The sequence below is a fragment of the Triticum aestivum genome, chromosome 7B (genome assembly GCF_018294505.1).
Source record: "Triticum aestivum cultivar Chinese Spring chromosome 7B, IWGSC CS RefSeq v2.1, whole genome shotgun sequence".
Lineage (NCBI taxonomy): Eukaryota > Viridiplantae > Streptophyta > Magnoliopsida > Poales > Poaceae > Triticum > Triticum aestivum.
In genome coordinates this window covers 355,761,890-355,788,371 of record NC_057813.1, presented here as the reverse complement: position 1 = coordinate 355,788,371, position 26,482 = coordinate 355,761,890, and positions in this window count along the sequence as shown.

Below are 26,482 nucleotides of genomic sequence, written 5' to 3'. Positions count from 1 at the left end.
GGAAGCATACCTCGCGGAGGTCCGCAGGATCGAGAAGCAGTTCTGGGGTCTGGAGTTGCAGCATGTACCTCGCGGCACCAACCAAGAGGCCGACGACATCGCCAAAAGGGCATCCAGGCGACTACCTCAAGAATCTGGCGTCTTTGAGGAGCGGCTCTTCAAACCCTCGGCGGCGCCATCACTATCGAGAACAGTACAGCCTCGGGAGGAGCTCCCTCAGCCACCTGCCTCGGGAGCCCCGATCTGCGGCCCGGTCTCAGGAGCGCGCCTGCTCCTGGCGCTGGAACCTCACGAAGGATGCTGGATTACAGATCTCAGGAGTTACCTGACCCAGGGGACCCTACCTGAAAAGGAGGAGGAAGCAGAGCGCGTGGCGCGGCAGGCCACGGCGTACTGCATCAAGGATCGAGAGCTCTACCGGAGACGACCAAATGATGTGTCCCTATGTTGCATTTCTAGGGAGCAAGGGAAGGAGCTTCCGGTGGACATACACGGGGGAGACTGTGGGCATCACTCGTCGTCACAGACCCTCGTTGGCAAGGCGTTCCGCAGTGGGTTCTATTGGCCCATGGCACTCAGTGACGCCGTGGAACTGGTGAAAGCTTGTGAGGCCTGCCAATTCCATGCCAAGCAGATCCATCAGCCGGCAGGAGGCCTGCAGACCATACCCTCTCATGGCCATTCGCAGTCTGGGGGCTGGATATCCTGGGCCTGTTCCCTCGGGTGCCAGGAGGCTATCGCTACCTCTATGTTGTCGTGGACAAATTCACCAAGTGGGCTGAGGTGGAAGCTATCCGTACCATCCCCGCAAGTTCCGTGGTAAAGTTTATCAAAGGCATCGTGAGCCGGTTCGGGGTGCCGAACCGCATCATCACCGACAATGGTTCGCAGTTCACCAATAACCTCTTCAAAACATACTGTGCTAACCTTGGAACAAAGATATGCTACGCTTTGGTAGCACACCCGCGGAGCAATGGTCAGGCCGAGCGAGCCAACGCAGAGGTCTTGAGGGGCCTCAAAACCAGGACCTTCAAGAAGAAGTTGGAAGCCTATGGCGGGTGCTGGTACGATGAGCTGCAGTCTATACTGCGGTCCATCTGCACGACCGCGACCAAGCCAACAGGTGAGACCCCGTTCTTCCTGGTTTATGGAGCTGAAGCCGTTCTCCCTCACGAGGTCAGGCGTCGTTCCGCACGGGTCCTGGCGTTTGACGAGGCGCAGCAGGATGCCATGCGGGGCACGGATCTCGTGCTGGGAGAGGAGCATCGTCGAGAGGCGGCACTGCGAGCAACAAGGTACCAACAGGCGCTGCGACGATACCACTACCGCCACATCCGCCCCAGGACTCTTGAGGTAGGGGACCTCGTGCTCAGGCGGGTTCTCTCCAGGGAGGGACTGCATAAGCTCTCTCCCATGTGGGAGGGCCTGTTCAAGGTTGTTCATGTTTCCAGGCCCGGCTCCACGCGCTTGGAGACCCAGGAGGGGGTGCCCGTCCAGAACGCATGGAACATTCAACATCTCCAAAGGTTTTACCCCTAAAAAAGGCCCGGTGCCTGTGAAGAAGGCGAATGCATGTGAAGTTGTTGCGTTTGGAAAAGGCCCGGTGCCTGTGAAGAAGGCGAATGCCTGTGAAGTTGTTGCGTTTGGAAAAGGCCCGGTGCCTGTGAAGAAGGCGAATGCCTGTGAAGTCGTTGCGTTTGGGAAAGGCCCGGTGCCTGTGAAGAAAGCAAACGCCTGTGAAGCTCGCCGCCCGTGACACTCTCACATAATAATGAGTGGGGCTGTACACGCCCCGGATTCTCCGGAGTGCCACCCTCGGGCCTCGGGGGCTCCCGCCCACGCCCTGTGGCAGCACTTAGCTCCGCGCTGGTGAGAAGACGTCGAACACTAGACTAGGTGCCGGACGCGACTTCTTTCATTTGCTTTCTGCAGTTGGCTTGTTCGTTTCTATTTGAAGATTTACTGAAGTTGGTACCGTCTTTGAGTTTGCGACCCTTCATCCGTTTCACTTACTTGATTCGTTTTCTCTCGACTAAAGTCTCACGAGGGAGGAACTCGGGCACCCTCGCGAGTGTTTTCTTCCCCGGTGGTTCGGGGCTCCCCTATCCGAGCCCGCTGCGGGAGCACCCCTCCTAGTCCGTGCCTCGCGGGCATCGCGACGAGATCATACAATTTGAGTTGGTTATCCCTGCTACCAGGGCCGGAGGCTGCCCTAACTAACTAACCCCTGCAGGACACCAGGCGCACTACGAGGCCCTCGCCTCGGGAGGGGAGGGCCACGACGAGCTTTCCCCCACGATAAGTGATTTCCATGCATAAAGATGATGACAAAAACAGAGCGCTGGAATAGTAGAAACAGTGAGCCAACTTAGCAAACAACGGTTCGACACACCACCTCGGGGCACCAGACTACATTCTCTTTTGCGCAGGAAAGAAGAGAAAGCAAAATGTGTGCGACTCGCTCGGCGCCAACTCTCGGCAGGAATTCGTGCTGCCTCTGGAGCCCAGCTGGACTCCGCCTCCTGCTTCACCGGAACGCGGTGCCGGGCCGACCCGACGCCCTCCCCAGGCGAGCGCAACGACAAGGGGGCTGGTCGCGACCACCACTAGAGGAGCTGCCGTCCGATGAGGAGTCACCGGAGCATGGCGAGCCTTGGGCGCCACTGCCCGCGCGCCTCGCACCGCCTTCATCTCGACTGAGGCCGGGGCTGGGCGCCCGGCCGCGGTCATCGTCTTTGGGGCAGCATCCGGTGCAACGACCGTCTTGCCCGAACACCCTCACAGAGAGGGTGGCATCGCCGTCGAACTTGAAGTGCAGAGTGCACCATCGGCTCAAGCCACGCGCGGGGGCAAACGTTGGCCAGCCGCGGGTCAGAGCTCCATCCCCGGCGGCGGAGACCTCCAGAGTAGCCCAGGAGGCCCGGCTGCAGCAACCATCAGCCTGAAGTCAAAGACCGCCCGAGGCGCCAGTCGGAAGTTCTCCTACGAAGAAGCGAGGGAGCGGAAGCCAGGTACCAGACAGGTCCGCCGACCACACGACGAACTCCGGCAGCACCTCTGTCGAGCGCGAGCGTGGCCTTGGGGGTCGCGCAGCCCCGGCGTACCTCTCGTGGGCAGCCGAGCGCTCACCACCGCATAGAGGAGGACTTTCGCGGCCACCAGAGGTCGCAGCAGGGGGCCTAGGGTGCTTACGAGGAAGGCCCCGTCCGCGCTTGGCCGACAGAGAGCCCGGTCCCTCCCGGCGAGCCTTACCTTTCTCCGCGGCCGAAAATCTCTTCGGCGAGGCCATGGGGTGGCGAGAGACCAGGAAGGAGACGAAGAGCAGCGGGAAAGGATGGACTGGGAAGGCTCTCGCCGTCCCATACATATAGATGGAGGAGGCCAACCGTCGGCCTCCACGATCACAGGTAATCATGACCCGCTTTGCATGCAGGGACTTGTCAACTCGTGCAGTTGCCGGGGCGTCGTGGGGAAGTGGGGACGCCCACATCCAATCAACTGCCACGCGGTGCCCTAGGTCGCAGGCTGTTGGGGCCTGCGGTGCTTCACACTTGCCCCTTCGCTTCTCGGCTAAGCCAAGTCCAGGCGCGCCTTGGCCCCGAGGGCTACTGTCGGTGTTCTGGGAATGGGGGTACCCAGACTTGCCTGCCTGTGGCATGCGGCGTGGCTCAAGGGGTGGCCCAGTACAGCCCATCTTCATCAACACAAGCTCAAGATCCTCGCGAGGGGCCAAGCCTCGCGGGGCGGACGATAGGAAGCTTCCTCAGGCACTGCCTCATCAGGCTGGCTCGCGAGGAGGCGGAGAGATCAAGGCGGGGTACCTCATGAGGTGCCCCATGACGCAACCCATGACGACCAAGGCTAGGCGGGCGCCAGGCGGGCGCCGGCCTGCGCAGAGTCCTTGTTTCCTCTTTGGTGCAAAGGGAGCAAGCGCAGGCAAGAGTATCAAGCAAAGGCGGCCATTTCGGTGCAACAAGACCAAGACCAGCAGAACGGCAGGAAGGGAGTCATCGTGGAGCCCAAGCCGGCGTCACCGTAGAGTCTTTGGCAGGCGAGGACCGACTTAAGTCAGGATAAGTGTACTAGATGTTTCCCTTCAAAATGGCCAATTGTTGGCGCCCTTCCCGCTCAATATTTGGGAAGAGGCCCAGGGCCTCTCTCTATAAATAGGGCTAGCCACCAAAGTATAGGGGCATTGACGGGTCGAGTAGTTGGACCCTAGCCAAAACCACCAACACAAGAACTCCCCTCGCGATGCAGTTCTTCCTTGTATTGTTCATCAGCAGCCCCTGAGGCAATCCACCAAACCACAAACTAGAGTAGGGTATTACACCACAATGGTGGCCCGAACTAGTATAGACCTCGTGTCTCTTGTGTTGTTCTTCGTGTAGCTTAGATCCGTGCGAGGCGACGAGACATAGGTAGGTAGGAGGTGCAATCTCCGTGTGCACCCCAGAGTTCGAACCTAAAGGGTCTGCCGGAACCCGAAATCCGACAATAAACACACAAGAAATATCATCATACATGATTGCCTCTAGGGCATATCTCAAACAGTCTCCCACTTGCACTAGAGTCAATCAAATAGACATCGAATGCCCATAGCTCTAACGTGCCTGTCATTCTTGGGTTGTGGAAGCGGCTTAGTCATCGGATCTACAACATTTGCATCCGTGTGAATCTTGCATAACTCTACATCACCATTCTTTACGATCTTTTGTATCAGGTGATATTTCCGATCTATATGTCTGACCTTGTGGTGATTCCTCGGCTCCTTGTCTTGTGCGATGGCACCAGAATTATCACAATAAAGGTCCAACAGTTTCACCGAGGCTGGGAAAATACCAAGATCATCCATAAAATGCCGGATCCAAACACCTTCCTTTGCAGCTTCACAACCCGCAATGTATTTGGCTTCTGTGGTAGAATCGGCCACCGTATCCTGCTTGGAACTCATCCAGTGCACTGCTCCTCCGTTCAGGACGTACACGAATCCGGACTGTGATCAACAATCATCTCTGTCGGTTTGGAAACTAGCATCGACGTAACCCCTTACGACGAGCTCTTCCTCACCTCCATAAACTAGGAACATCTCTTTAGTCCTTTTTAGGTACTTCAAAATAGTCTTTACCGCTGCCCAGTGAGTCTCACCTGGGTTGGCCTGGTATCTACTTGTTAGGCTTATTGCAAAAGCAACATCAGGCCTTGTACATATCATGGCATACAAAAAGCATCCGATTGCCAAGGCATACAGAATCCTACTCATCCTGCTTCGCTCATCAGATGTCGAAGGACTCTGAGTCTCGCTTAGCCTTATACCATGTGAGAGTGGCAAGAACCCTTTCTTTGCCTCACTCATGTTGAACCGCTTCAATACTTTATCTATGTATGTGCTCTGGTTTAAGCCGAGCAGCCTCGTCGATCTATCTCTATAGATCTTAATGCCTAAAGTATAGACTACCTCACCAAGGTCCTTCATCGAAAACTTGCTATTCAATGATTCCTTGATCGAGTTTAGCATCGAAACATTGTTCCCGATCAACAATATGTCATCCACATACAAGATCAAAAACACTATCGAGCTCCCACCTAACTTCTTGTATAAACAAGAGTCCTCTTCGCTTTTGATGAAACCAAGACCAATGACGACCTCATCAAAACGAATGTTCCAACTCCGAGATGCTTGGTTCAACCCATAAATGGATCTCTTGAGCTTGCATACCTTACTAGTGCTAGTCGGATCGACAAAACCCTCGGGATGTATCATATACACGTCCTCGGTTAAATTTCTGTGAAGGAAAGCCGTTTTGACATCCATCTGCCATATCTCATAATCGAAATATGCAGCTATAGCTAGTATGATCCTCACCGATTTCAGCATCGCTACCGGCGAGTAAGTCTCGTTGTAGTCAATTCCTTGAACTTGTCCATAACCTTTAGCGACAAGCCAAGCTTTGTGGATCTGAACATTTCCATCCACATCGGTTTTCTTCTTAAAGACCCATTTGCAACCAATGGCAGTTACACTAGGTGGCGGATCAACCAAGTCCCAGACTTGATTCTCATCCATGGACTTTAACTCGGATCTCATGGCTTCCAGACATGCCTCGGAATCTGGGCTCACCATCGCTTCCGCATATGTGTCTGGCTCGTCGCTTTCTAGAAACAATACATCACGCACTCTGTGCAATCTTTCTGACCTTCGTGGTTCTGGTGCCGCTTCCACTACAGGTTCCCTGACTGACTCCGGTATGATCTCATCACTAGCCAAGCCGTCCCCGAGTGGTCCTCGAATTTCTTCGAGTCGGACCGTCCTCCCACTGGCCTCCCGACTGAGAAACTCTTTCTCAAGGAAAACCACGTTCCGAGCAACAAACACTTTGTTCTCTTCCCAGTTGTAAAAGCTATATCCCAAGGTTTCCCTCAGATATCCCACGAATATGCATTTATCCGACTTGGGTGTAAGCTTGTCTGACATAACTCGCTTGACAAATGCTTCACAAACCCAAATCTTTAGAAAAGACAAACTGGGACTCTTCCCAATCCACATCTCATGTGGTGTTTTGTCTACGGATTTTGATGGTTCCTATTAAGTGTGAAAGCTGCAGTTTCTAGAGCGTATCCCCAGAATGACAAGGGTAAATCCGATTTGCTCATCATCGACCGGACCATGTCCAACAAGGTCCTATTCCTCCGTTCCGACACGCCGTTTCTCTGTGGCTTACCAGGAGGTGTGAGCTGAGGTACTATACCTCGGCTTTTCAGATGATCATCAAACTCCTGGCTCATGTTCTCACCTCCACGATCTGATCAAAAAAGCTTTATAGTCTTGCCGAGCTGATTCTCAACCTCGTTCTGAAACTCTTTGAACTTTTCAAAAGTTTCCGGCTTGTGCCTCATCAAATAGATATATCCATATCTACTCAAGTCGTCGGTAAAAGTCACGAAGTACTGATAGCCACCTCTGGCAGTTGTGCTCATAGGACAACACACATCACTGTGTATAAGCTGCAACAGCTCGGACGCCCTCTCGCAACTCTTTGCGTAAGGAGACTTAGTCATCTTGCCGAGCAAGCATGATTCACATGTCTTGAACGACTCAAAGTTGGACGAAGTTAGCAGCCCATCATCATGGAGCTTCTTCATGCGTTTCAGATTAATGTGTCCAAGCCGGCAATGCCAGAAGTATGTCGGATTTATCTCATTAGGCTTATGCCTCTTGACATTCACGTTATAGACCGGTTCCTGTTCTAGATTCAATATAAATAGCCCATCAGCAATGGGTGCATAGCCGTGGAACATACCATTCAAAAATATCGAACAACCATTGTCCTTTAAATTGAATTCATAACCCTGACTCATCAAACATGAGGCAGAAATAATGTTCCGACTAAGTGCAGGAATGTAATAACAATTATTCAATTCCATAATGAATCCGGAAGGAAGCTGGAGCTGCATCGTGCCGACTTCCAACGCATCAACTATTGCTTTATTGCCGACCCTGATGTCAATCTCCCCTTGTGCCACACGCCTAGTTCTTACCATCCCCTACATCGAGTTGCAAATATAAACAACCGATCCGGTATCAAATACCCAAGAGCTACTAGGTATGTCAGCAAGGTAAATGTCTATAACATATGCAACAAGTGTACCTTTGCCTAAAGAAGCATTTCCGGCCTTCTTGCCATGCTCTGCAAGCCACTTGCTACAATTCCTCTTCCAGTGACCGGTCTCCTTGCAATGATAGCAAACGGTCTTTGAGTCCGGCCCAGACTTTGGCGCAGTGGCAGAGGTTACCATCTCCATGCCCTTTGCCTTAGCCTTTTTCTTGGACCAACTCTTCTGGAACTTAGCCGATTTCTGCAACACCAACACTTGATGTGTGCCTTTCTTAATATCCTGCTCTGCCACTTTGAGCATCCCATGCAATTCAGTGAGCTTCTTATCCATGCCATGCATATGATAGTTTGAGATGAACGTCCCATAGCTGGGCGGAAGAGAACCCAGAACTGCATCTGTAGCAAGCTCATCCAAGAGCGGGAAGCCCAAATGATCCAAAGCTTGCACATATCCGATCATCTTGATCACATGTGGGCTTAGTGGATCACCTTCCTTCAGCTTGCAATCCATCAAGGATCACCAGACGTTGAACCTTTCGGTCCTAGCCTGTGTCTGAAACATGCTCTTGAGACTCTCGATCATATCGTAAGCCTCAACATTTTCGAAATGCTGTTGCAAATCGGGCTCCAAACAAGCCAGCATCAGACAGCTGATCTCCGTTGATTCATCAACGAGTTTCTGGTAGGCATTCTTAGTGGTGGCATTAGCATTATCGGCAGGTTCCTCTGGAGGTGGATCCTCTAGAACATGTTCCTTTTTATCGTGCTTGAGAACAATTCTTAGATTTCTATACCAGGTGGTAAAGTTTGTTCCATTCAGTTTATCCTTTTCCAGAATTGATTTCAATGCAAAGTTGGGTTGAGCAGGTGGTGCCATTAATCTGCAATAGAAAATATGCAATCACTAAGCAATGTGTTTATGTAGAGTAATTCGCCTAAACAAAAATACTCCCACTGAAGTCAGCATCCCTTCGCAAAATCTTAGTGATTCAGGATCCGACTAGTGCATGCGACTAGTGAGCATTAGCATCACTGCTAGCCAACATACCTATCCGGTAAGCAACTCCTTGCTAATCGCATCTCTATACGACTCCTGTCGGTCGGGAAGGTATCTCATACCCCGGCTCCCAACCTTCTTTGACACAAAACCGTTTTGATAGCCTTGTCAAGTTAACCTAACGTAGTGCATGTCCGTGTTCGACACGAACCCTTCAGTTCAAGGACACCCAGCAGCGCCCCAATTTTATGAGCCCACTACTAGACGTACTTGACGTGCGAAGGTGCAACATCGGGGATGGCAATTCGCTTGATATTCATGAGGGATCATTCTACCATTCTAACATGCATAGAATCAAAGAAGCATAACAATCACATATAAACATATATTGTGAAATAGTATGGCTCCTTCATCAACGTTCTTCCAGGTCAGCTCCGACTCCGATGACCATCTACGAACTCCATCTTGTTTGTCTCGCCGGGACGCCAAGCCACCAACCTGATCTCTATTATCCAACTACTACAACTAGTAATGAATATTATATAGAGTCACAAGTCGACATGCAGGTCGTTATACAATATAATGACAACACTTTGGCTCCTGCCGGCTGACAAACATGACATGCAGGCCATGTATAAATTACACACATGCATCACATACACATGAGCCATACTATTCACATCAAACCTGCAAAACAAAGTTATGCATAGAATCGCATTCTACCGGTTTGTGTGTTGGGTACATTTTCGGAAATCACAGATCGCATCTGAACTCCGTTCATGCCGAATTTTCTGATCTGGCCGATCATATCGATCATCGCAAATCTGACTCGGATTTACGTTTCACTGTTAACCCCAATGGCGGATGACCGACCGGTAGGGGTAGATCGTGTCACGACCTCATCAATCCTGATTGACAGAAAACATAGCCTCAACGATCCCCATGTGCAATTGATCTCATCAACCGTGCACATAGCCGATCTGATAAACAACAGCAGATCTCATCTGCCGCCTCCACATATCTAATATGCATACGATCTGAATCCAAATCCTATAGTAGACGCTTTGATACCACTATTGGGGTCTACGGTAGGGTGCGTCGACTGCAAATTTAAATTTTCCTACGTGCAGAACATCCAGGAACATGCTATGGGAGATGGATCACAGTTCATTACCACTAGACACGCAGTGCCGTGCAGCGGAAGAAGAGTTAGGGCAGCGCGTCCGCGTGGATCGTCTCCTCCTCATCCGATCTCCCTCAAACAGCCGGTCGTCCGATCCCACGTACAAGTTCGCCGGAGCGGTGCAAGTGCACCACCTCTAACGGTATCTGCGTGTGCAGGAGGAACACCGTGCGGCGGACTGCTAGGTCCGATCACACAGTCGGCAGCGAGTGGAGGTGGCTATTCGCAACACATGCAAACCCTAGTTGCAACGCCGAAGTGATCAACCGCATGAGTGTGCCGCACTTCCACTTTATATAGGTGTTTGTTGCAGTGATGTAGGGCAGAACCCTAAGTGGTCGATCTTTCACGTTTGGAGGGATCCTACGGGGAATCACGAAGAACATGCGGAAGAACTAGAGGGAAAACACGGGGAGAACAAGAGAAGCACTCAACCGACAAGTAATCAATCACACGAGTGCTAGATCACCGACAACATAGAGTAACATATGATCCACAATCAACAAAGATAAGGATACAAAGGAACCGTTCTTCTCCGTATGGAGGCCTTGATGGTCTTCCCTAGAAAGGGGTCTTGAATCCACTTGGGGGATCTTCTCCGAAGAGGTCCTGAGCTCCGAGGAGAAGTATCCAAGTGGATGAGCAAGGCTCTCACACAAAATATGAGCTAAACCTATGCTAACCCTAATATGAAGCTAGGAGACGAGTATATATAGTGATAAGCCACGAAGAGGTAAGTGCACTGCGCGCAGGCAGGCCGGTAGTACCGGTCAGGGGGCTGGTAGTACCGCTGAGAGCTCATGAGGGATGGTAGTTCCGGTCGAGGAAGGCGGTACTACCGCTGGGAGGTCGGGCACTAGCTTCTGGAGGTGGGCGGCGAAGGAGCCAGCGGTTGTACCGGGGGTCGGGGCGGTTGTTCCGGTCTTTGGGCCGAAACCGGTAGAACCGGTGCTGTACCGGCCTTGCATCACTTGCTCACAGAATAGCGGCCGGTTGTTGGGCGATGGCTGGCCGGTTGTTCCGCCCGGGCGGTGGTTGGGCGGTTGTACCGGTCCTCCCAGGCTGGGTGGAATGCCTCCTTGATCTTGATGTCCATCTTGCACCACTCCTTCTCCTTGGCTGCTTTCATGGTACCTGAGCACACAAAGTGTCTCCGTTTGAGGTAGTAGCCATGTCTCAAATGGGTCAAAGGGAAATTCAACAAGGAGAGAGTTAACCTCGGATTGGATGGCACGTGCTCGGGCTCTTGTCATGGGTCCTCTTGGAGCAAGTGTGGTCGAAGTAGAGTCCATGGGGATGATGGAAGGATGCTCCGCATCATCTCCCCTCCCTTGGGAAAGATCTGACCTCGGATCAAAATTTGCATCAGCATGGAAAGGCGAGAGGTCTTTGACGTTGAAGATGTCGCTCATGGTGTACTTGTCTCGCGGGAGTTCAATCTTGTAGGTGTTGTCGTTGTAGTGTGCTAGCACCTTGAAGGGTCCGTCTGCTCGAGGGAGAAGCTTAGACTTGCGTTCGTTGGGGAAGCGGTCCTTGCGAAGGTGTAGCCACACGAGGTCTCCAATGTTGAATACCATGGGTTGCTTGTTGATGTTGAGCTTGGTCGCTAGTCGTTGCACTTGGCGCTCGATGGTGTGTCTTGTATCTTCATGCATCTTCTTGATGTAGCTTGCCCGTGCACTCGCATCCATGTTGGTGCGCTCTTGTAGAGGAAGAGGTAGAATGTCCAATGGTGACAATGGGTTGAAGCCGTAGACGACCTCGAAGGGAGACTTGCCGGTAGTCGAATGTCTTGCACGGTTGTAGGCGTACTCGGCGATGGGTAGACACGCCTCCCACTCCTTGATGTTCTTCTTGATCAACACACAAAGTAGAGTGGATAGTGTCCGGTTCGTCACCTCTGTTTGGCCGTCGGTTTGAGGATGGTATGCGGATGAGAACAAGACCTTGATTCCGAGCTTGGCGCATAGCGTCTTCCAAAAGTAACTAGAGAACTTGACGTCACGGTCGGAGACGATCGTCTTTGGCAATCCATGAAGTCGCAAGATGTCCCTACAAAAGAGATTTGCAATATGTGAAGCATCGTCTATCTTGTTGCAAGGAATGAAATGTGCCATCTTAGAAAATCTGTCCACAACAACAAAGACGGAATCCTTGCCATTTTGAGTTCTAGGCAAACCAAGTATAAAATCCATGCTAATGTCTTCCCAAGGTTGGTAAGGAATGGGAAGGGGCATGTAAAGACCATGGGATTGAGCTTTTGACTTAGCTTTGCGACATGTAGAGCAACGGTTGGTGAATCGTGAGACATCACGAAACATCTTGGGCCAAAAGTAGTTCTTGGAGAGCGTCGTGAAAGTCTTGTCGCGTCCAAAGTGTCCCATAAGTCCGCCTCCATGAGCCTCTTGCAAAAGGAGCAAACGAAGGGAAGACTCGGGAATGCAAAGTTTGTTAGCTCTCATAAGATAATCATCCTTTATGTAGTATCGTTCCCAATACGTGTGTGTCAAACACTTAGCGTAAGGAGTAGCAAAAGAAGGATCATGCTCATACAAGTCTTTTATATGCTCAAAACCAATAACATTCAACTCAAGTTGAGTGACAAGCATGCATATGCGTGAAAGTGCATCCGCATCAACATTTTCTTTACCCTTAATGTACTTGATCACATAAGGAAAAGATTCAATGAATTCACTCCATTTGGCATGACGCTTGTTCAATTTAGTTTGACCTTTTAAGTACTTAAGCGTTTCATGATCGGTATGGATGACAAATTCATTAGGTCTAGGATAATGTTCCCAAACATGTAGCACACGCACTAAAGCATACAATTCTTTGTCATAGATGGGATAATTAAGTTGAGCACCGGAGAGTTTTTCACTAAAATAAGCAATGGCTCGTTTTTCTTGCCTCAAAACTCCGCCAATTCCGGTACCACTTGCATCACAATGAACCTCAAAAGTTTTGTCAAAATTGGGTAAAGCAAGAATCAGAGCATGAGTAAGCAACGACTTGAGTTCATCAAAAGCGGTGGATTGCAAAGATCCCCAAACAAAAGGAGCATTCTTCTTACTCAAAGCATGTAAAGGAGCGGCAATTGTGCTAAAGTTTTTCACAAAGCGACCATAAAATCCTGCGAGACCAAGAAAACTTCTCACTTGTTGCAAATTGGTGGGTTGGGGCCAAGTTTTAATTGCTTCAATTTTAGTTTCATCAACATGGACACCCTTGGAAGAGACAACAAAACCCAGGAAAACCACTTTGTCAACGCCAAAAGTGCATTTTTTCAAGTTTGCATAAAGGCGTTCCTTGCGAAGAGTTTGCAACACAGATTTAACATGATTAATATGCTCTCTCATGGTTTTACTAAACACAAGGATATCATCAAAGTAAACCACAACGAAAGACTCCAATGTAAGGTCTAAGCACATGATGCATAAGACGCACGAATGTTCCGGGTGCTTCCGACAAACCCATAGGCATCACTAACCACTCATATAAGCCAAATTTGGTTTTGAAAGCGGTTTTCCATTCATCACCTTCTTGAATGCGGATTTGATAATAGCCACTTTTAAGATCTATTTTTGAGAAAAAGTTGGCTCCACTAAGTTCATCAAGCATATCATCTAAGCAAGGAATGGGGTGCCTATAACAAACGGTGATGGCGTTTATGGGTCTACAAACGGAACACAAGCGAAAACTGCCATCGGGTTTAGGTACAAGGATAACAGGAACGGCACATGGGCTTAAGCTTTCACGTACCTGACCGTTGTCGATGAGTTGTTGTACTTGTCATTGAATCTCCTTGGTTTCTTCGGGATTGACACGGTATGGGGCTTTGTTTGGAAGTGGCGCTCCGGGGATGAGGTCCATTCGATGCTCAATGCCTCGTAGGGGAGGTAGACCCGGAGGTAGCTCATCGGGGAAAACATCTTGAAATTCCTGCAAAAGAGATTGAAACACCAAAGGTAGATCGTGAATGGTGTTAGTTTTTGGTTCTCCATCCTTGCACACAAGGACAAAGTGCATCACACTCGATGGGTTCTCACACACTTCTCTCATCTCACTTTTGGGGGCAAATAGGATGAGGTTTTTCTCTCTAGGCGAAGAGGCGCTCAAGTTTGGCTTGTGGCTCTCACTCACTTTTGGGTGGGTCACTTTCTCACTCTTCTCTCCATGGTGGGTGGCTTGCTTGTCGGTTATCACTTGACTAGGAGACATAGGTCATAGCACATACTCCTTCCCTTTCATCTTGAAGCTATAGTGATTGGTTCGCCCATTGTGGATGACACCACGGTCGAATTGCCATGGTCGACCAAGAAGGAGGTGGCAAACGGTCATTGGGACCACATCACATTCCAAAGAGTCTTCATAAGCACCTATTTTGAAAGAGACTTGGATCATATGCTCGACTCGTATAGTGCCGGAGTCACTTAGCCATTGAACCTTGTAGGGGTGCGGGTGCTTCTTCTTGACCAATTGAAGTTTTGAACATAGTTCTTCACTTGCCAAGTTGTGGCAACTACCTCCGTCGATGATGACCTTGACTGACCTTCCATTGATGTCGGCCTTAGTGTGGAAGATGTGGCATTGTTGGTCTTCTTCTTGTTGATGTTGAAGCGTCAAGACTTTGGAGACAACGAGAGCAGGTCTCGAATCCTCATCACAAAAGACTTGACCATCTTCATCCTCGTTCACGCGCCGGTGCATGGCCACTTGCTCAATAGCTTCCGTTTCATCTTCACTCATTGAGTTGTAAGTGCCATCGTCGTTGAGGATCATGGTGCGCTTGTTGGTGCATTGGAAGGCTTTATGGCCTCGGCCGCCACAAGTGAAACATTTGAAGGAGCTTGTCTTTACGGTCTCATCGGTTGGAGTAGATGATGAAGCACACGGCTTGAAGTTGCTTGTCGTAGGAGGAAGGCGACTTGAACTTGTCAAAGTTTTCTTGTAACTTGACTTGTCGTCATTGCTTGGAGAAGATTTGTTTGACGTAGGTGTTGGAGGAGTCGTTGAAGCATGGATGTTGGAGAAGCCGTAGGTCTTGGATGAGTACTTGGCGTACTTGAAGTCATCTTGCACTTGACGTTCCTCCTTGGTTGCTTGATGCACGAGCTCAATGAGGTTGGAATATGGTTGGAAGTTGGTGATCTTCTTGATGGGATGATTGAGTCCATTCAAGAAACGTGCGATTATTTGCTCATCACCTTCTTTGACATTGGCTCGAATCATGGCAATCTCCATTTCCTTGTAGTATTCTTCAACACTCTTTGTTCCTTGCTTGAGGAGTTGTAGCTTCTTGAAGAGATCGCGGTTGTAGTAGGTTGGTACAAAGCGTGCCCGCATGACATCCTTCATTTGAGTCCAAGTGGTGATTGGTGCTTCACCTCTTGCTTCACGGCGTTCAAGTACTTGTTCCCACCATATGAGCACATAGTCTTGGAACTCAAGTGATGCCATAGCGATCTTCTTCTCTTCCTCAAAGTTGTGCAAACGAAAGATTTTGTCGACCTTCAATGCCCATGAGAGGTACTCTTCCGGATCATTGCTTCCATTGAACTTGGGCATTGTGAACTTGAGCTTGCCATAGCGTTGCTCTTCATTGTGTTGTTGGCGATGGTGATGATGACGTCCTTGACGTGGAGGATAGTCATCCTCATGTTGCTCTTGGCGCGGAGGAAGTCCATGATCAACTTGCTCTTGTTGAACTTGAGGTTGAAGAGGAGCTTGACGAGCTTGAGGAGGGGCTTGTGGAGCTTGACGTTGCACACGCGGCAGGTAGTTCCTCTCTTGGATTTCTTCTCGAAGAGCTTCCTCTTGATTGCGCCGTTCACGATTGCGGTTGGCGATGGCTCGACTTGATTCTTGAAGGGCACGTTGCGCCTCAAGCGCTTGCGCTTCTCGTTGTTGTTGTTGAAGACGTTGAGCCTCGGCATCTTGTTCTTCTTGGTGTAGACGCGCTCGTTCTTCTTCTTGGCGCCGAAGTCGTTGCCGTTCTTGAGCTTGAGCAAAAGCCACTTGGTTTGATTGAGGACGAGGGACTTGCTCATCGTCTTGCTCTTGTGAATGCTTGTCATGTGGCGGGTTGCGAGGTGCATGACGGTCTTGATGCGCGGCTCGTCGAAGAATGGTCGAAGACGGTGTACTTGAGCCAAAGAAGGTGTCATCGGGGTGTCGACTCGAGCGGCTCCATCTTGAGGAGGAAGAAGTGGAATGGTGCCAGTTCCTCATCAAGGCGCGGATCTCGTCCATTCTTGCATCATTTTCTTGCTTGTGAGAGTCGAACTTGTCGTTGAAGTAGTCTCTTGTACGTTGCTCGGAGAGTCGCAAGTCGGTGGCGAGGTTGTCGATGCGGTCGCTCATAGCTTGTTGCTCTTGGTGCAACGCCCTTTGAGCACCAAAGAGGTGGCTCTTTGTGACGAATGATGACATGTCGTCGCCGTTCTCGATGAGAGGTGGATTTGTAGAAGAACTTGGCCTATGCATCATACCAATCAAAATGTAAATTGTAGAAGGAAAAGAACATGTACCAAATGTACCTTGACCGATGTTGAAGATGAATCAAGTTCACTCAAATGCGGACAATGAAATAGCACTGTTGGTACCAATTCTTGTCGGTTCTCACACCTACACAAGTAAAAGCTTATGGTGGAGCTTGGTTATGATGGTGGCACAAAATTGATTGCAATCGTTAGTTTGACTCAAAGATGTTGAAAAAGATTCGCAAATTCGCAAATGTAACAAGTAGACCAAGTAAGTAATGGTACACGGAAACACACACGCAAATAGTTAAGTGGGATTGTGCAAACCAAAAGTGAGCCAAAATGTGGAAACCACGAAATGCTCTTGTTGCACAATACTAGAGAGACGCTAGCACGATTGCACAATAGGCGGATACGCAAACTTGTGCATAACCTACTAGACCAAAATGCTACGATCTCTATCCCAAGTATGCTATATGTATGATATTTCGGTGCTATGATCCAAGATGATCGGATATGACAATCTTAATGTTGTATGATGTTATGGTTCTCGCTTATAAGCTCTTTGCTTATCTTTCTCTTTTGCTTAAAATCTTGGGTGGCTCTTCACTTTTGAGCTCTTTTCTCATGCAAAACTTCACGAACCAAGATAGCAATTGCGTATGCTATGACAACTTTGTGACACACAAGTTGACCTCAAGATATGCACCACTATGGTATGATATGTATGCTATGTTGTATGATCACTAATGTGCACAAGTCACGTTGCCGGCAATACTCAATGGCTAGTCTCGATGGGTAAGCAACGCAAAAGTAAGGCTATGTGGTTATCAATGTAATTGCAAGAGATGACAAAGATGTCGTCGAGGTTACCGTCCTTGACGATAATGAGTCCTTGGCGAAGATGAGCGGTGGTGATGTTGACGTCGAACCGTACCTATATAGCCGAAACACAATAGGACACGGGAACCACAACTCAAATTCTCAAAGACCAAAACAACAACGGTGGAAGCGAAAGGTCGAGGTGGATGGAAATGGTGAAACTCAGAGTGCTGAAATTGGCCTGGGCGGTAGTACCGCTCGGATGGCCGGTTGTACTGCTTGTGGTACTCAGCGGTGGTACCGCTCGGAGGGCCGGTCGTACCGCTCGTGTCGGGATTCGACACAGCACGAAACTGGATGCGATTTTGTGGCGGAAATGGATGATTTCGGGGCCAAACTTGGATGGATTTCGCGGATGAGAAGAGGGGAAACTTGGGGGAATGCTAGATCCACTTGAAACCAAGCAAATCCACAGATCAAAATCAACAAAACATCATCAAACCAACAAATCACAAAAAAAAATTGGGGCTATTTTTGGTGGGTATTTTCGAATTTAGGACGAAAACAACAAAATCAACCTAGAAAACACGGGGTAGGGGCTCCAAAAATGTGATCAACGTGGCTCTTCATACCAAGATGATGTAGGGCAGAACCCTAAGTGGTCGATCTTTCACGTTTGGAGGGATCCTACGGGGAATCACAAAGAACACGCGGAAGAACTAGAGGGAAAACATGGGGAGAACAAGAGAAACATTCAACCGACAAGTAATCAATCACACGAGTGCTAGATCACCGACAACATAGAGTAACATATGATCCACAATCAACAAAGATAAGGATACAAAGGAACCGTTCTTCTCTGTACGGAGGCCTTGATGGTCTTCCCTAGAAAGGGGTCTTGAATCCGCTTGGGGGATCTTCTCCGAAGAGGTCCTGAGCTCCAAGGAGAAGTATCCAAGTGGATGAGCAAGGCTCTCACACAAAATATGAGCTAAACCTATGCTAACCCTAATACAAAGCTAGGAGACGAGTATATATAGTGATAAGCCACGAAGAGGTAAGTGCACTACGCGCAGGCAGGCCGGTAGTACCGGTCAGGGGGCCGGTAGTACCGCTGAGAGCTCATGAGGGGTGGTAGTTCCGGTCGAGGAAGGCGGTACTACCGCTGGGAGGTCGGGCACTAGCTTCTAGAGGTGGGCGGTGAAGGAGCCAGCGGTTGTACCGGGGGTCGGGGCGGTTGTTCCGGTCTTTGGGCCGGAACCGGTAGAACCGGTGCTGTACCGGCCTTGCACCGCTTGCTCACAGAATAGCGGCCGGTTGTTGGGCGGTGGCTGGCCGGTTGTTCCGCCCGGGCGGTGGTTGGGCGGTTGTACCGGTCCTCCCAGGCTGGGTGGAATGCCTCCTTGATCTTGATGTCCATCTTGCACCACTCCTTCTCCTTGGCTGCTTTCATGGTACCTGAGCACACAAAGTGTCTCCGTTTGAGGTAGTAGCCATGTCTCAAATGGGTCAAAGGGAAATTCAACAAGGAGAGAGTTAACATCGGATTGGATGGCACGTGCTCGGGCTCTTGTCATGGGTCCTCTTGGAGCAAGTGTGGTCGAAGTAGAGTCCATGGGGATGATGGAAGGATGCTCCGCATCACGCATGCTCAACACTTGGGCCTCGCACGGACCCTAAAGCCCAAAGTCTACTCGGTCACGTTCCTAGTCTAGTTCGGATCATATCCGACCAGTGTCCTATGAACCGACCTCGTAGGTTCCTTCCCTTAAGCGCGCGACCCCTTAGGTTCAAGTCGGCTTGGTCACAGTTCGGATCACATCCGACCTGCACGGTTGGTAGCGGCCTCTAGCAAGGCGTGCCGACCACCAAGCAGACTATGAAGCTGGTTAGGCGAACGTACAACGTGTCACACTTCCGTTCCCTTTGCCTCACAATATAGGTTGTCGGGCTCAAGGCGAGACTGTCATCCTTGTGCTAGCCCGACCTCTTTCTCGTTCCAGTGATACCGACCACAATCCGGATTATGTCATAATCCTTGTTGCATGGCCATGCTTCTCTTGGTCGGATCACACGAGGGGCCCAGAGTATATCTCTCCTGTTCGTAGGGGCAAATCCCATCTTGCTCGACCACATCTTGCAGCATGGGTCTGGACAAGCCCGGAACCTACCTTTGTATCTACCCAGTCACGGAGTAGCGTTTGGTCGGCCCAAAGCAAGTCTGTCACCATCCCGAGTACATGCGTCAGCTCAGGTCTTAGGACATAGAACGTATGTTGTACTAAGACTCACAGATGACATATCGCTGCGTCTCATAGTTGGGTCTGTCCGACTTGGACCTTATCTCGACTCGGATCCGACTACGTCGAATCCGACAAGACCTTTCCAAGTCCATATTATCCGGTTATGTCACGCCCAATATGCGACCCTATCCAAACGGAACTCGAAGGTCCCACCAAGGATAGACCCGCATATTGAAATGCTTTTGCAAGGTAGATATCATTACATCAACATTACATAATAGATGGGGATACATACAAGAGGCATAGAATGCCACACGAATACAACATCAAAATACATCAGAGCATCATCCGACTACGGATGAAACACAAACATAAACTCAAACGACATCCACCCTGCTAGCCCAGGCTGCCGACCTGGAACCTATCCCCTGATCGAAGAAGCAGAAGAAGAACTCAACGCAAGCAAGCATCGCTCTCGCGTCATGATCATCGCACAGCCTGTACCTGCAACTGTTGTTGTAGTAATCTGTGTGCCACGAGGACTCAGCAATCCCATTAACATGGGTACCAAGACTAGCAAAGCTTAATAGGAAAGAAAGGGGTAAAGTGGTGAGGCTGCAGCAACGACTATGCATATATGGTGGCTAACATACGCAAATAAGAGCGAGAAGAGAGCAAGCGGAACGGTCGTGAAGCTAGCAATGATCAAGAAGTGATCCTGAACTCCTACTTACGTCAAACATAACACAGAAACCGTGTTCACTTCCCGGACTCCGCCGAAAAGAGACCATCACGGCTACACACGCGGTTGATGCGTTTTAGTTCGGATTTGGTGTCAAGTTATCTACAACCGGACATTAACAAATTCCCATCTGCCTATAACCATAGGCACAGCTTTCGAAAGATTATACCCTGCAGGGGTGTCCCAACTTAGCCCATGACAAGCTCTCGTGATCAACGAAGGAATAGACCTTCTCCCAGGAAGACCCGATCAGACTCGGAATCCCGGTTTACAAGACATTTCGACAATGGTAAAACAAGACCAGCAAAGCCTCCCACTGTGCCGACAAATCCCAAAAGGAGCTGCACATATCTCGTTCTCAGGGCACACCGGATTGTCCAAACTTTCGGTAGGCCAGCCCAGAGTTGCCCCTGGTGGCCACCGGCGGTTGACAGGTTGGACCAACACTCGCAACAAGCACTGGCCCGGGGGCGATAATAAAAAGATGACCCTCGAGAGCGCGACTCCCAAGGGAAAAAATGGCTAGGTGAGGCAAATGGTAAAACCAAGGTTGGACCTTGCTGGAGGAGTTTTATTCAAAGCGAACTGTCAAGGGGGTCCCATAAACCACCCGACCGCGTAAGGAACGCAAAATCCGGGAACATAACACCGGTATGACGGAAACTAGGGCGGCAAGAGTGGAACAAAACACCAGGCAAAAGGCCGAGTCTTCCACCCTTTACCAAGTATATAGATGCATTAATAATATAAGAGATATTGTGATATCCCAACCAAAATCCTGTCCACCATGGAGAAATCTTCAACTTCACCTGCAACTAGCAACGCTATAAGAGGGCTGAGCAAAAGCGGTAACATAGCCAAACAATGGTTTGCAATAGGAAAGGTGTCAAAGGTTAGAGGTTCATGGCAATTTGGGATGGCTTGATAAACAGGTGATAGGTAGCGCAGCATAGCGATAGAACAAAGCAACTAGCATAGCAATGATAGTAGTGAGATCCAGGGTAGCAGTCATCTTGCCTGAAATCCCGCAAGGAAGAAGAACGAGTCCATGAAGAAGATGAAGCCACGAAGACGAACCAAGCGTAGACGAACGAATCCTCATGATCGCAACGAAACAGGAACTATCGAAAAGAAGCACACAACAAGGTGAACACACCACACATGAACAAGGCATGATGCACAAACAAGCATGATGCATGACAAGACTACATGAAGCTACTCATGGCAAGAGATGATGCAAACAAGAGCAACACATCAAGGCGAGTTTAAATGAGGCCGGGAACAACATATAACAATTCCGGCAAGTCCTCATATGCATATTTCGAAATTGGTCCAGATCTGAATAAACTTATGTTCAAGTTGTTAAACAGCAGGTTAAGATGCACAAAGATGATCTACATGAGATTCTAGTCAAGTTACATATAAAGTTCATTTAGTTTGGAGCTACGGCCTAGAAGATATGAGCAAAACAAGACAAACATGGCATTGATGCAAAATGCACCCAAACATCAAGCAAACGCCTCAAAACAAGGATGCAACATGATAATATGAAACTACATGCAAAATCAAGCAAGTTTCATATAGAGCACACTCAAAATGGAGCAACGGTTCAACACACACACATGGAACAAGTTTTAAGGACAAGCTGTCCAAAACAGCAACTAGGCATATTGCAAGCATCAAAACAATAAGCTACAGTACCACAACAAGAAAGCAAAAGACATGGGCATGATGTAGAGGTAATGCTCAACAAAACATGAACACTGAGCTATCTCCAGAAATCACTAGAACATGCTCAAACACACATGGTAAGATTGCAAGTTATAACAATTTCAGACTTTGCAGGAAATAACATCACGATGCAATGTTTAGAGCTATCAAACAACATGTTACAGGAACTTATAATAGGAAAACAAGACATGGCATGAATCTACTAAATGCATAGATCAAAAGTCCTTTACTGACCATAAGCCAAAAAGGATCAGAAAATATGATGGCACCCACGTAAACATGGCAAGTTATAATACAGATTCGAACATGGCAGAAACAGAATTATGAAGGCATGTTAATGAGCTTGTACCACTCACTACAGACAAATACATGGCATGGCAAGGCACCCAACAGTAAGAAGGCATGTTTGTGAAGCTAAGCACGACAAGATCAAGTTCATAGGGTGCATGGAACACTAGGAAAACACATGAGAACAACTGAACTTAATGTAAACAGGCTGACAGCAACATTATGAAGCAACTTTAGAGCAAGATTACAACAAGCTACAACAACCTATAAATGCAACCAGGGGCATGGATGGATAGAGGATGACATGTAGATCAAAACATGTTTATAGAACATCTCCAGATTATGCATAGAATGATTAGTAGCAACATGTTTATATAGCATCGCGAAATAACAGATTCAGCCTAGCAAAACAGTAACATCATGTACCCTACTTAACAAGCTTGAAACAAAACAGTAACATCATTCACCACAAGTCATTGCATGACAAGATAAGCATAGCATCATCAAGAAGACATGTTTGTGAAACAAACCAAGTCAAGAACAAGTCCATAGCATGCAAGGATCAACTATAGCAAGCTTGGCCAAATTGAATAACATGTAAACAATCTGCCAGGAAACATTTTAAAGCAAAAGTAGAGCACTCAAATGACATGCTAGGCTACTCCATAATTGCAAAAAAGGCCATGAATAGATAGACAATAACCATATGTTCAAAACATCCTTACTGAAGTATCTCAAAATATGCATGGATCTCTCTATAGGAACATGTTTACATGGCATCAAAATAACAGCAGAACAGGGACTAAAATCAGCAACATCACGATGCCTAGTTTGCATGCTTGTGCTAGTCACCACATTGATCGCAAAAATACATGGTAAGCACCTTTGTAAAGAAGACATAGCATAGTTCAAAACACATGTAGACATCAACCTCATAGGATGCACACATCAATCATGGCAAAAATGATAAAAGAGCTCGTTCTGTTAACAGACAGCAGAAAACATCATGAAGCACTCTTACAACGATGATTCAGGCATCAAGATAACCTCAAATGAATATGATGCAATGGAATGAAATGATGTACTCGTTGAGGCGAACAATTATACATACTATACGCACGAAACGGAGCTACGGATGCAGAGATACAGCATGACGAACATGGCATGAAAATTACTGCAGATTCGGGGACTTAGGCATTTTTACCTCCGGGAAAAGTCAACCCGGGACGGAGGCGTTCCGGGACGGAGGGATCCGGGATGGGGACGGCGTTTGGACGAGCTCCTGGTGGATCTCATCCCGATCCGGGGTGACGGGTCCGGCGGCTCCGGCGAGAGCTCCGGCGAGGGCTCCGGCCGGAGTTGGAGGCGAGGGCAACGGGAGGCGGCGCCGGCGCGGGGAGCGAGGCGGGGCGCGGGCCGCGGTGGCGGATCGGTCTCAGGGAAGGCGCGCGAGCGCGGTTGGCGGCGCGGCCGCCGGGTGGCGCGGCCACCGGGGGTGGCGGAGGCGATGCGGCGCCCGCCGGCGGGAAGGGCGGCGCCATGGCCGGACGGCGAGGCCATGCTGGCGACGGGAAGGAGAGGCGCGGGCGCCGGAGGACGGCGGCGCGCTCCGGCGAGTGGACGGCGGCGAGCACGGCGGAGGGCGGCGGCACGCGGGCTCGTCCGGGCCCCGATGGGCTCGGGCGGGCTGGCGATGGGCTTGGCGGGCCCTGGCGGCGGCGCACGGCGGGAGACGGCGGCGGGTGACGTGGCGGGCTGCGGTTGGCCGAGGGGGCGGCGGCGGACATGTCCGGCCCAGATCGGACATGTCCGGCAGGCGAGAGGAGCGGGGCTAGGGTTTCGTCTATGAATTCATCCGCAAATTTCGGGGGAGGGGCTAGTTTTATAGGTAGAGGGAGCTAGGAGAGTCCAAATGAGGAGCGGTTTTCGCCCACACGATCGTGATCGAACGACCGAGAGCATGGAGGGGATTTAGATGGGTTTTGGGCCACTTTGAAAGGGGTGTTGGGCTGCAAAGAGAGAGGGGCTTTACGGTTACCCGGTTAACCGTTGGAGTACCAAACGACCTCCAAATGGCACGAAACTTGATAGGCGGTCTACCGGTGCTATACCAAGGCCACTTGGCAAACCTCGGTCCATTCCGAGAATGTTTAACACCCACTCACAACGAGAGACAAAAGGGGAGCGCCGGAGGGCATAGGAGTGCCGAACTTCAAAACGGACAACGGGGAAAAGGCTCGGATGCATGAGACGAACACGTATGCAATGCAATGCACATGATGACATGATGAAATGCAACACGCAAGCAAATGACAAGGCAACAATGGCGAATAACTGGCAGACACCTGGCGCGTCGGATCCGGGGCGTTACAACACTCCTCCACTAACAAGAGATCTTGTCCCGAGATCTTAGGACCGAGACAGAAGAGAAAAGGGATGAGGAGAAACAATAACTCAAGAGAAGAAGCAAAGAATCGAGAGCACTCGAGAAGACGAGCGAAACGACGAGAATGACGAGAATTGAAAAACTCACCGAATCAGGTAGACTATGAAACCACTCCGATTAGAACGAGATAAGAAACGAATAAGACTGAAAGGATTTAGGCAGCACTCCGATTGAAAATGGAAGGAAAAGAACATGAACTTTAGGGGATGGAATGACACTTGACGAGATGAACTACGCAAAGCCTCCGGAAGAATTAAAAGAATGAAATGAAATGAACTTAGAAGGAAGAATTGAATGGAGTTGTTGAGAAAATCAACAACGAAAGAATAAGCTTGTTGTGGTCTTATAGATAACATCCCAAGATCATTAGGTGATAGCCGGCCACAAACAGAAATGATTGGACATCTGAGAAGAACGAAGAAATGCAAAACTCCACTTCAAAAGAATATAGAGGATTAATTGCACTTCGAGATGAGAAGAAAAGATACTTGAACTCCACCAACAAAATCTTGATGAACTCTTGCAGAAAAGATTAATCATGAAGAATCACCATGAAGAACTCCGGTAACAAAAGGATAATGAGATAGAATGAAGGATGAAAGAATAGATGAGCCTTGTGATGATTTAGATGGAGGTTCCGATGAAATGGCTGAGGAAGATTTGAACTCCGGAAAAGAAAAGAAGAAAACACTTGGAACTAGAATTTATTCACCAAGAACAAACTCCGAAGGAAAGGATTACTCACTTGGATGAAATAAGAATAAGATTTATTGTATGCTTATCCTTCATCAAATTAAATTGATGACCAACCATGGATTTTTGCATATTACTTATTCTTGTTGAAAAAGAATTGAGCAGTGACATATCAAAAACTTCAGAAGGTCTTCATGAACCACCGGTAGGATTGAAAAGAACGAATGAGTTGAGTGATAAACAAGGAAAAAGAATCTTGAACGAACCACCGTAAGAATTCGAAAATGACTGATGAAAGGGGCTGAATCACCGGGAAGAATTAGAAGAACAAATATGCTCGAGGGGATTTAGATGCAAAAGAATAAAGAGATCACGAGCTGATTAAAAAAACACTTGAACGAAGCACCGGGATAATTAGAGAACGATAGCTGGAATGAGAGGATGAAGAATTCTTCTGGGATGATCGCCTCCGGTGAAAATAAACGGGAAAACAACTCCTGACAAACTCCGGATGGTAGAGAAAAGGAATATCTGACAAATGGAATAATTCACGAGGATAACATAAAGTTGGAACCACGAATCTTTGGGAGAAGAGACAAGATTTAGAGGAAAGACCTTTCTTTGGTCTTCAAATGACGATGAGAAACAGCACCAAAATTACTGAGATACTCTGGGAGAATGAAAGCCGAAAAGGTTGAGCCAACAATGAAAAGAATTTGAACGCGATCTTGGAAAGGCATGTGACTGATGGAATCCATTCTTATGTCACGCTTTGAAAGAATTAGGAATGGCTCCGGAATAATTAGAAGAGTCAGGTAAGATCCTGGGAAAAGACCTGTGGGTTAGGGCCCACTGAAGAGATAACACCGTTGAAAAGGATTTTTGAAGAGATAGATGATGCACCGGAATAGTATAAATATTTGAATGAGGTGACAACCTCGAATTAATTAGAACATAGACGAATCTCCTGAGATGTCTTGAACACTCTGGAAGGATAAAATGGCGAGAGGCAAACGAGCAGGGAGAACACTTCGAAGGAAAGGATATGATTAACCCGAAAAACTTGAATTGAGTCCACCGGAAAAAGAAAAGGGATGAAGAATGACGAACAAGACGAGAATTCACCGGTTGAAATGATTGAGGGAAGACTGAAGAGGTTCCGCGCGAAAGAAATAGATGGTCGAGAGAGAGTCAGACTCCGGGAAGAAAAGGGGTGGGAGGGCGGGAAAACAAAGGCAA